Source organism: Mandrillus leucophaeus, unplaced genomic scaffold (assembly GCF_000951045.1).
Source record: "Mandrillus leucophaeus isolate KB7577 unplaced genomic scaffold, Mleu.le_1.0 Scaffold410, whole genome shotgun sequence".
Lineage (NCBI taxonomy): Eukaryota > Metazoa > Chordata > Mammalia > Primates > Cercopithecidae > Mandrillus > Mandrillus leucophaeus.
Window position 1 is genome coordinate 876,930 of NW_012104366.1, and position 11,762 is coordinate 888,691.

Here is an 11,762-nt window from a genome sequence, read left to right on the forward strand (position 1 = left end):
TCCCAAGCCGCGGTCCCACGCGGGGTCCCCGGGCCGCCGCGGGACTTGGCCGAGGTCTCCCGACTTGTGCTGTGAGATACGTTAACGTTTTCTCGACATCAGGGATCTGGACTTAGTGACCGTGGACGCTTCCCCCTCACCATTCTTTCTCCCCAAGAAACTTAATGAATTCTCTGCCCGTGTATGTAAAATATGATGTACGAGCGATTTTCGGGGGCCTTTCAAATGCTCAAAAATTTAATGGGGTTCCGTGACCAAAATAAAAAGATTTAGAGTCTATGTATATGAACGGTGCTTTGGGGACTCAGGGATATGGGGTGGGACTTGACATATTTTGGTAATTAAAGTAACAACTATGTTAGGATCTTGGTGAATTAATTGAAGGTTGTAGTGTCTGTACCTACAGATTAAAAAAAAAATCTCCAACTCGGTTTATTCCCTTTATGTATTTGAGGTTTTGTTTGGCTTGTTACCTACTTTCGATGACAAGATTTCTGTAAGGTTGTGGAATATATGCAACTTGCTAGAACAGTAAAAGTCGTTCACATGTTGCCATATAGTTGATAATTGTTATGCTATTTGAAGAAGATGAAATCTTCCAACAGGTTTTGACCTCATTAGATTTCATTTATTTTACTTTCACAATATTAAGTGTATATGACATTTCGGATTGATTCATTTGAATGCAGATTGCACACTGCTCCAGATATCGAAGTGGAATTTTAGATTTTATTCATGATTGGGATGTTCTTTATTTTTATTTAATTGAAGCTTTAAAAATTTTTTTAAAATTATAACTTTTGGGTACACAGTAGGTGTGTATATTTTGGGGGGAATTGAAGCTGTTTTTATTGTTTGAAGTTTCTTCGAGAATATTGTTGAAAACTTATTTCACATTGCCTTATTCAGTTAGATTTTATATGCTGAAAAATTTTGTGGTCGTAAAGATTTGTGTCGTACTAATATTTTGGTTCAGGCAGGCTGTGAAATTAGCATTTCATTATGTGTAGTTAATTGTCTGGAAGGTTTGACTTAAATATGGATGCAGGCTATTCTTTTGTGTCGTAAAATTTATAGTTTTAATAAAGAGGACTCTTGAATTTTGCGTCTTTGCTGTTAAACTCTAGGATAACTGTGAAGTGCAAACTTACTTTTTGATAGTGTTTAAGAAGTTAACTCTCCCTTCACCCTATTTGTGGTTTTAGAGGTAGTATTGGGTTTATTGGTTTCAATATGCAAGGCAGTTATACAGATACTGACTGGAAGGTAAGTTCATTTGGAAGTTCAGGTCGGAGCATAAGTTGCCCTTTGCATCAGAACCAATAATCATAGTGTTAAACAATCTTACTTTTTATGCAGCAAGGGTCCAGTTACTTTTCACATTTAAATTTTAGACAAATGAATTTCAAGTTTCAGAAGTTTACAAGGAAAAATAAAAAATCTACGTGGTATTTTTAAAACAGTTTACATCATCTAGAGTCACTTGTTAACTTTTATGAGGTAATGATGACATAGGTTATTAACAATATGTGGAATGTATTTGTAGCTTTCTTCTAGGAGATACGAAAAAAACATCAATCGAAGACAGTTTCTTGGGGCTTAGAAAAGAAGAGTTTTTGTATGGCAGGACTTTAAAGGGGATTTTCACACCCTGGTCTTAAGGGATGTGGTTTAAGAATACAGTGCATTTTTGCCTTCAGGAGACTAATTAAATTTCTACATTTTCCAACAGCCTGAAAAAGATCCTTCTTCCTTTTTTGGATAGTTAAAAAACAAACCACAAGCCACCAGTCAACATATCTTTCTAGTTCCTCCTCAAATCCCAACTGTCTCTTGTGTGTGTGTATGTGTTCATTTCCTCCTGAGAGATAATTTATACTTAAACATAGTTTTGACGTGATAGAATATTTTTAAAAAGCAAATCTTTGAAAATTTTGATGTCTGAAATGTGATGTTTGTATTTATTTTAGTTCTGAGAGACTGTCTTAACTATATTTTGGTGAGCAATTTTGGGTGGTAAATGCAGATTTGCAAGATGCCTTCTATTTCTGTAAAATCCAAGCACTGGTTTTGTTTCATTTAAAACCTCAGACACGATTATTCATGCCAGTGACTTAAAAGAACAAACTCCGGTGATTTTAAGTTTTGGTTTGGCTTCGTTAAATGAGGGTAAATGGATAAACACTCATTTTTATTGAAGTACGACTATACTTTCCTAAATACTAAAAGATAACTTAGGATTTGTTTCTTGCATTGGTAGTAAGGATTTGCTTTTACACTCTGCTGTTGCTAGACTGTCTCATCATTTTTCTTTGTATTAATATTTCACAACTCATCACATTCTTATTTTTATTATTTGTTATTATAATGCTTTTTCCCCCTTATTCTTACTATCTCTGTCTTTTAAAAACTTGTTCTCTAACTTTGTTTTCCATTTTCTCTTTTTACTTTTTCCATACAGTGTTGTTACAGATCTTATAACAGTCGGTTTAAAGGTAGGAATCTTTTACTATCCTTTCATACGCATTTTTATATCTTTTGGCATATTTTCAGTCTCATCTGTTCATAAAATTATCTGCTTTATTGTGTAATAGTCTTTCATTTTTACTTAGCTTCAAAATAAGTAGACCTGAGGTAATTTTGGATTTTACGTATTTATAAGGAGGAACTATAGTATTATGTATAGCAGTTAAATGTAGCCTAGGCTTAGGCTGGGTGCGGTGGCTCACACCTGTAATCCCAGCAGTTTGGGAGGCTGAGGTGGGCGGATTGCTTGAGCCCAGGAGTTTGAGACCAGCCTGGGCAACACTGTGAAACCCTATCTCTATTAAAAAAATAAAAAATAAAAAAATTAGCTGGTCATGGTAGTGCGTGCCTGTAGTCCCAGCTACTTGGGAGGCTGAGCTGGGGGAATCACCTGAGCCCGGGAAGTCAAGGCTGCAGTGAGTGTGATTGTGTCACTGGACTCCAGCCTGGGCAATGAGAGTGAGACCCTGTCTCAAAAAAAAAAAGAAAAAAAGAAAAAGTGTAGCCTAGACTCTGATTTATCTTTTTACCATGTCCTTTCTTATATCCTCTTTCATGGATGTATCAATGAGAATAATCTAAGCAGGCGACGCGTCTTTCTTTAGTGCCTACTATGTGTCAGGTGTTTTACATGTATTTTTACTAATCATAGCAATCCTTCAAGGTGAGTAATCAGTATTCCCATTTTAGAGGTGACAAAATAGCTTTAGAAAGTTCGTGTCCAAGATGTGGTACACTAGTGTTCAAACTCTTGTCTTCCAGGTACCAAAGCCTGACTTTTTTTTCATTATACCTAGCTTTCAGCAATGAGAGTTGTGTCTAAAAGGCAAACATCCAGAGAGCTGGATAATTAGTGTTTTATAATAATGATTCTTCTAGGTTTTAAATCATTTCAGTTTTACCGAAGTCTTTTCATTTATTGGGGTTTGTTTGTTTGTTTGTTTTGAGGCGGAGTCTCACTGTTGCCCAGGCTGGGGTGCAGTGGTCCAATCTCTGCTCACTGCAGCCTCCACCTTTGAAGGGGTTCAAGTGATTCTTTTGCTTTAGCCTCCTGAGTAGCTGGGATTACAGGCACACGCCACCATGCCTGGCTAATTTTTTGTATTTTTAGTAGAAATGGGGTTTCGACACGTTGCCCAGGCTGGTCTCCAACTCCTGACCTCAGGTGATCTGCCCTGCTTGGCCTCTCAAAGTGCTAGGATTACAGGCATGAGCCACTGCGCCCGGCCCATTTATTGGATTTTTAAATATAAATTAAGTAAACAGTGCCCATCTGTATAAGACTTAAAATATCTGGGTGTTCTAAACGTTCCCTTAGTATTTTAATATTTGATATAGCTGAGTTGAGAATCTAGTTCTAGAAGCCACTTACAGTTCAGATTATTGTAGAAAGAAATAATTCATCTTTGTTTTTATGTATCTTACACATTATAGATTAACTTATGTAAATTTGTTCCACCACTTTGGGTCCATCTGTGTTCATCATCTCTTCTTGCTAGCAAATTTCAGGCTCCTGCTTTATTTGCATTTGTAGGATCTGACAGTGGTGTTCATTCATGGTTTTTTTGTTGTTTGTTTTTAACTCTGTCACCTAGGCTGGAGTGCAGTGGTGGCATGATCATAGTTCATTGCAGCCTCGAACTCCTGAACTCAAGCCATCCTCTTGCCTCAGCCTCCAAAGTAGTAGTAAATCTACAAGTGTGCACCACCATGCCCAGCTGGGATTTTGCTGTGTTGCCCAGACTGGTCTCAAACTCTTGGTCTCTCAGAGTGCTGGGATTGCAGGCATGAGCCACTGCGCCTGCCCTAAAAATATGTCTTGATAAGTTAAAGAAAATTTAAATATTAGATGCAGGAACCATATTTGAATACAAGATTTGGCTTTCTGACTACCTGCTTTTAGCAAGCACTTGGTAAACAAAGATCAGATCCTACTCTGAAGAGAAGATAAGCTTACTAGTTGATTCAGTAGCAATCTTTATTTTTATAGACTTAGATACTGGGAATGTAAAATTATGCATTATCTGGAGAAATTTCTCTAAGATTGTTCTTTTTGGATTCCATCCAAGGAAGCTTAATTACCAAGTAAATACTAAGAGGCCAATAAGGCTCATAATTCACCTAGATTGTGTGAAAGATAATCTAGCAGTTACTTAATTTCCCTTGTATGCCATCTGAATATGATGACACAACAAATGGTTTCAGCCAGTGGCAAGAGTGGATTTCAGGTTATCTTCCGTAAGTTGCTTTCCTGGATTCAGAAGAGTAATATGAACTTTTAAAAAAAGAATTGAAAATGCTCTGTAGTATAACATAAAATCCATTGTTTTAGAGAAAGAAAACTGAGTTGTTTTTAGAGATTAAGTGATTCACCAGAATATGTCAAGAGGGCAGGGATTTTTGCTATTTTCTTCACTACTGTGTTTCCAGTGTCTGTCACATAATAAGCTCTCAGAAATATTTGATGAGTGAATGAATGCCAAATTGTCACATGGCTAGTTAGGTAGCATACTTATACAGGAACTCAAGCTTTCTCATTTTGCTAGTGTTTTTTTTTTTTTTTCCCCCTCTATTAGTCATATACTGTGGTGAGAAAGAAATCATTTCATTTTTTAAATTGGAATTTTCTTGAAGACAGATAACAGTTTTCAGGCGGCTTAGGACTGTCTTATGTTATACCTAGGTGTATACCTTGGATATTCTTTGTGGTGTTACAATTTTTTGAGCCTTGCCAAAATTAAGAAAATTGGTTTCTGATACTACTTTCATGAAAAATTTGTTTTATTTCTTCATGTAATTTTTTTGTTTTGTTTTGTTTTTGTTTTTTTTTGAGATGGAGGTGTCTCCCTCTGTTGCCCAGGCTGGAGTGCAGTGGCGCAATCTTGGCTCACTGCAACCTCCACCTCCTGGGTTCAAGCGATTCTCCTGCCTTAGCGTCCTGAGTAGCAGGGACTACAGGTGCATGCCACCATGCTTGGCTATTTTTTTTTGTATTTTTAGTAGAGACAGGGTTTCACCATATTGGCCAGGCTGATCTCAAACTCCTGACCTCGTGATCTGCTCACCTTGGCCTCCCAAAGTGCTGGGATTACAGGCGTGAGCTACTGTGCCCGGCCTTCTTCATGTAATTTTCGTATTTTGAAATGCTTATTGGGAAACTGAGATGTATTTGCTATTTTTTTTTCTTTCTTTGAAGACAGGCTCTACCTCTGTCGTTGCCCAGAGTGGAGTACAGTGACACAATCATGGCTCACTGCATTCTCCACCTCCAAGGCTCAAGTGATCCTCCTACCTCAGCCTCCTGAATAGCTAGGACCACAGGCATGTGCCACCACACCCTGTTAATTTTGAAATTTTTTTGTAGAGACAAAGGCCTCACTATGTTGTCCAGGCTGGCCTTGAATTCCTGGCCTCCAGTGATTCTCCTCCCTCAGCCTCCTAAAGTGCTGGGATTACAGGTGTGAGCCACCACACCCAAGCATAATTGCTGTCTTTAATTTTGAATTCCTATTTTTTTTTTTTTTTTGAGACGGAGTCTCGCTCTGTTGCCCAGGCTGGAGTGCAGTGGCGCGATCTCAGCCCACTGCAAGCTCCACCTCCCGGGTTTACACCATTCGCCCGCCTCAGCCTCCCGAGTAGGGTGGGACTACAGGTGCCAGCTACCACGCCCAGCTAATTTTTTGTATTTTATAGTAGAGAGTGTTAGCCAGCATGGTCTCTTATCTCCTGACCTCGTGATCCACCTGCCTCGGCCTTCCAAAGTTCTGTGATTACAGGCGTGAGCCACTGTGCCCAGCCTGAATTCCTTTAAATGAAGAACCAACTAGATGATAATGAGTGATAACTGTACATGTTTTAAGAACTTTATTATACCATATAAATCAAAGTGTCAGCCTGTGGATAACATGGCATTTTGTGTGTCTAGCTTATACTTTTATTATTAACTAGCTGGCTTATTTTAAACTCAAATATTCCTCATAATCCTGGTTATTTTTTCGAAATACTGTCATAGCTATTAGAGTATGATTTTAAGAAAATGATGGTCTTACATACCAAATATGTTTTAGACTTTTTCTGGGTTTTCCTATTTTAAGTGAGTAGATGAGTATGAAAAACTCACGTATATGGGAAGGACCATAATTGGGTTCTAGTGATTATCATCTCTGTCACTATGTAGAAGAGAACAATATAGCATATTTAAATTAATTTTTGAGGATTAGTTTTCTGTTTGCTTGACCAGGGGTTGGCAAACTACGGCTATGGGCCACATTCAGCTTGCCACCTGTTTTTGTAGTTTTATTCAAACACAGCTGTGCTCATTCATATTGTCTGGCTACTTTTCACACTACAAAGGCAGTCGTGGTTGTAGTGGAGACTGCAAAGCCTAAAATACTTACTCTCTGGCCCTTTACAGAAAACGTTTGCCTGCTGCTGTACTTGAGCTATAGGAAAAGTAGAAGGCATTTGCTGCAATCTTTTTCCTTTTAAACTGAGCTGTAATTTACATAGAATGAAATGCACATGTCTTAAGGGTACAATTCAGTAAAATTTGACACTTGTATCCACTACTGTTTCCTGTATACCTCATTCAAGATAATGGAACACCCACTCTAGAAAGTTCCCTGTTGCCTCTTTCCAGACCCAGTTAAGGCAGCTGTTCTGATTTTTATCACCAGAGATTAGTTTTACCTGTTTCGTTTGTTTGAGACAGGGTCTCACTGTGTAGCTCAGGCTGGAGTGCAGTGGTGTGATCAAGGCTTACTGCAGTCTCAACTTCCTGGGCTCAGACGATCCTCCTGCCTCAGCCTCCTGAGTAGCTGGGACTACAGGTGCACTCCGCCACTCCGGGCTAATTTTTGTGTTTTTTGTAGAGACAGGGTTTCACCATGTTGCCCAGGCTGGTGTCCTGGGCTCAAGCCATCTGCTTGCCTTGGCCACCCAAAGTGCTGGGATTATAGGCATGAGCCACCGTGCTTGGCCAGTTTTACCTGTTTTTGAACTTCATATAAATGGAGTCATAGAGCATAAAAGCTCTTTGATGTCTGACTTCTTTTACTCAGCAAAATGGTTTTGAGAGTCATCCTTGTACTTGCATATATCAGTAGTTCTTTTTTTTTTTTTTTTTTTTTCTGTGAGTATTCCACTGTGTGAATATAATGCAGGGGTTTTTGCTTCTTAGTTCAGCTAAATCCAGGTTCTTGTGTCACAACCAGGAAAAATTAGGCATGTGGACACATTGAAGGGTGACGAGAGTGGAATTTATTAAGCGAAAGGGGAGCTCTCAGCAAAGAGAGGGGTCCCGCCAGCTGGCTCCCACCTCAGATTGAATACCAGGCCACTACACTGGAGTTGGAGAGGCCAGGCTCCTCCCCAGCCTAAGGTGCAAATTCCTGGTGGCTCCACCCCCTTCCCCTAGTGTGCATGCGGGCCGTTAGTCTGAGCCACTCCACGTTGATTTATTTCGCTTACTGCACGTGTTAAGTGATGGAATTTTTCACTGTGGGCATGTTTAGGCAAGCCCCTTGTGCATAATGACCTGGGCAGGTTGAAGGTTCTCCAGGGACCCTTCCCTCTTTACCTAGCCATTTTACTATCTCCTGACTCTATCAAATACATAACGATATTTAAAAATTCATTCTCATGTTGATGGACATTTGGGCACTTTTCAGTTTGGGGCTATTACAAATAAAGCTACCGCGAACATTTATGTGTAAATCTTTGGGTATATGTATTTTTCATTCAATCCATGACTAGGAGTAGAATTGCTGGGTGATAGGATATGTATATGTTTAAGTTCATAAGAAATTGTTCAACTGTTTTCCAAAGTGCTGTACCACCTTACACTCTGATCAGTTTTGTATTAGAGTTCAGTTGCCTCATGTGTCAGCCAAACTGACAACACGTTGGGTGTTGTCAGTTTTTAATTTTAGGTATTCTTGTGGACTAGTATTACCTCATTTTTAGTTTTAATTTGCATGAAATTGTTGATCCAGTGATTAGTGGTGGTGAGTTTTTCATGTGCTTAGTAGGCTTTCACTTACCTTCTTTTGTGAATGTCTGTTAAGTCTTTTGTCTGTTCTTTTAAAGTGTTTTTTTTTTTTTTTATGAGGGAATCTCGCTCTGTTACCCAGGCTGGAGTGCAGTGGTGTGATCTTGGCTCACTGCAACTTCTGTCTCCCAGGTTCAAACTATTCTCCTGCCTCAGGTACCTGACTATCTGGGACTACAGGTGTGCAGCACCATACCTGGCTAATTTTGTATTTAGTAGAGACAGAGTTTCACCATGTTAGCCAGGCTGGTCTTGAACTTCTGACCTCAAGTGATCCACCGGCCTTGGGCTCTCAAAGTGCTGGAATTTCAGATGTGAACCACTGTACCAGGCCCTCAACATATTAATTATACTTCCTTTAACATTTGTTTAGTGGTTGCCCTATACGTTGTAGCATATACATTTACTAAGTTTCTGATTTATAATGTTTTCCTTCTCCCTAAATAACTTTTAAAAAACTTTTCTTGTGGGGCATGTCCACTGATAGGAATTCTCTTGGTTTTGTGCTTCTCCTTTACTCCAAGGATGCTTTTTCTCTGCATACAAAGTTCTAGGTTGTCTTTTTTTTTTTTTTTTCTTTTTCTTTTTCTTTTTTTAAAAAACTCTTTAAATACTTCACTTTCTTTTTGCTTGCATGGTTTCTGATGGGAAAGAAACCTCTGTAATTCTTGTCCCTGTGCCTCCATAAGTATGGTATTTTTTTCTTCTGGTTTCTTTTTGATTTTTCTCTTTTGTTTTCTTCAGTTTGAATGACATGCCAAGGTGTGAATTTTTTAGTGTTTATCCTGGTTGGTTTTCTCAGAGCTTCCTGAATCTGTGGTTTGGCTATCATTAATTATGGAAAATTCTTGGCTTTTACTACTTTTACATGTTTCGTCTGCCCTGTACTCTCTCTGTTTTTTCTAGAACTTATCAGAAAATATTTCATTTCCTTCTGTGTTACCCATTTGAAATTGTCTCACATTTCTTGGACATTCTCTAATTATTTTCCTTTGCATTTCAGTTTGGAAACTTTCTGTTGAAATATCTTCAAGCTCATTGATTCTTTCCTCAGCTGTGTCCAGCCTACTGATGATGAACCCATCAGAAGTATTCTTCATTTCTGTTATAGTGTTTTTTATTTCTAGCGAAAATTTCCTTTTGGTTCTTTTATAGAGTGTTCACGTCTCTGGTATATTATCCGTCTTGATTGCATGTTATCTACTTTTTCCGTTACAGCCAGTGACATCATGTTGCTAAGCAATCAGTGGACTTGCTGTCTTATGTGCATAGAGGCCAATACCATGGCACTTTTCTGAGAAAAGAAGAGCTTTATTGTTGTTGAATGGCAAATAAACAGAAGGAAATGCTTAAACCTGTCTCCTCTAGCTGGGGGATGGCATTGGTTTTACAGTTGTTGAGTAATGAGGCATGATCCGAGGTGATTCCGGGAGGCGTGATTTAACTGGATCCTCCCATGTGGTGTCTGTTTTTTTTTTTTTTTTTGGAGACAGGATCTTGCTCTGTTGCCCAGGCTGGAGTGCAGTGGCATGAATCATAGCTCACTGCAACCTTGAACGTGTGGGTCCAAGTGATCCTCCTGCCTCAGCCTCCTCAGTAGCTAGGAATACACGGACATGCCACCATGCCTGGCTAATTTTAAACGATTTTTTTTGTAGAGACTGGGTTTCTCTATGTTGCTGAGGCTGGTCTTGAACACCTGGCCTCAAGTGGTCTTCCTGCCTCAACCTCCCCAAGTTTTGGGATTACAGGCGTGAGCCCCTGCACCTGTTCAGGTGTTTCTTTCTTAATTCAGTCTCCATTCCTTGTTCCCAACTCTTGGGTTCCACCCATAGTTGCCAGCTTGGTTCACCTGGACATGTCCAGGTTATGTGACCTTCCATCTAGGGGTCCATGGCAACTGAAAAACAACTCACCATCTTATTACACAAAGGTGGACCAAGTTGGGTTGGTTCTGTGGTTAAAATAGTTATTTTAAACCATGTCTGATAATTCCAAAATCTGTGTCCTGTTTGAATCTGGTCCTGATGCTTGTTTTGTTTCTTTAGTCTGTGTTTTTTCTTACCTTAAAAGGTTAAAACACACCTTGTAATTTTTTGTTGAAAGCGAGATGTGCTGTATCAGAGAATAGGAACTGAGGTAAAAGGCCTTTAGTGTGGGTTTTATGTTATTCTGGCTAGGATTTTCTTTAGTGTCCTTGTTCTTGCCCCCTCTGTTAGAGTCTGAGCCTTGTAGCTCTTTGAGCTATAATCCTTTGCTATACTAGACCCCTGAGATGTGGCGGTAACGCGTTGGGAGTGGGGAAGCATTTCATAGCCTTTTGGTTAATATCAGCCGTTTCCCAGGACTGTGCCTGTGCCTGTGCCTCTGATATGTGACTTTGACTAGTGTTTCAGTTTTTTTCCGCCTTAGGTAGGCCAGGTAGGCCAGAAGGGGCTGGAGTTTAGGAAATACCCTTTCCCTAGATTGGACAAAGTAAAGTTTTTTGAAAACATCAGAATAAGACTATAATTTTGGAGGAAGCTCTTGCTCTTGGTTGTTTTTCACAGTGGTTACTGTTCCCCCTCCTCCTGCTAGAGACTGGAAAGGGCCTTTGTTTTTTTTTTTGGGGACGGAGTCTCGCTCTGTCACCCAGGCTGGAGTGCAGTGGCGCGATCTCGGCTCACTGTAGCCTCCACCTCCTGGGATCAAGCAATTCTCCTGCCTCAGCCTCCCAAGTAGCTGGGACTACAGGTACACGCTGCCACGCCTGACTAATTTTTGTATTTTTTAGTAGAGACAGGGTTTCACCACATTGACCAGGATGGTATTGATTTCCTGACCTTGTGATCCGCCCGCCTTGACCTCCTAAAGTGCTGGAATTTCAGGGGTCTTTTAATATCTTCACCTTAAGAACTTGGTGTAGGATTCCTGGTAAAGCCTACGGAAGTATGGGGGCCCTTAGGAATACAGGCTCTGAGGGTTTCTTACTTGTATGTTAGTTCTTACTCCAGCAGTTTGTCAGAGTTACCATTTAAGTAGTCCTGTCAAATTTTTTTTTTTTTTTTTTTTTTGAGATGGAGTATTCCTCTGTTGCCCAGGCTGGACTGCAGTGGCACGATCTTGGCTCACTATAAGCTCTGCCTCCTGGGTTCGTGCCATTCTCCTGCCTCAGCCTCCCTAGTAGCTGGGACTCAGGTGCCCGCCA

General features: G+C 39.8%; 1 protein-coding gene across 3 annotated transcripts in view; it reads left to right on the plus strand.

The window, feature by feature from the left end:
- PTBP3 (polypyrimidine tract binding protein 3) overlaps positions 1-11,762 on the plus strand; it is a 114,356-nt gene continuing 102,594 nt past the window's right edge. Inside the window, exons 1-2 of one of the 3 annotated variants that reach the window (XM_011992453.1) lie at positions 1,551-1,618; positions 2,462-2,495. The gene's annotated coding sequence lies outside the window, so the exon portion shown is untranslated. Of the gene's footprint in view, positions 182-1,550; positions 1,619-2,461; positions 2,496-11,762 lie in introns of those variants that run through there. The other 2 variants (XM_011992452.1, XM_011992451.1) reach the window with 2 other exon arrangements.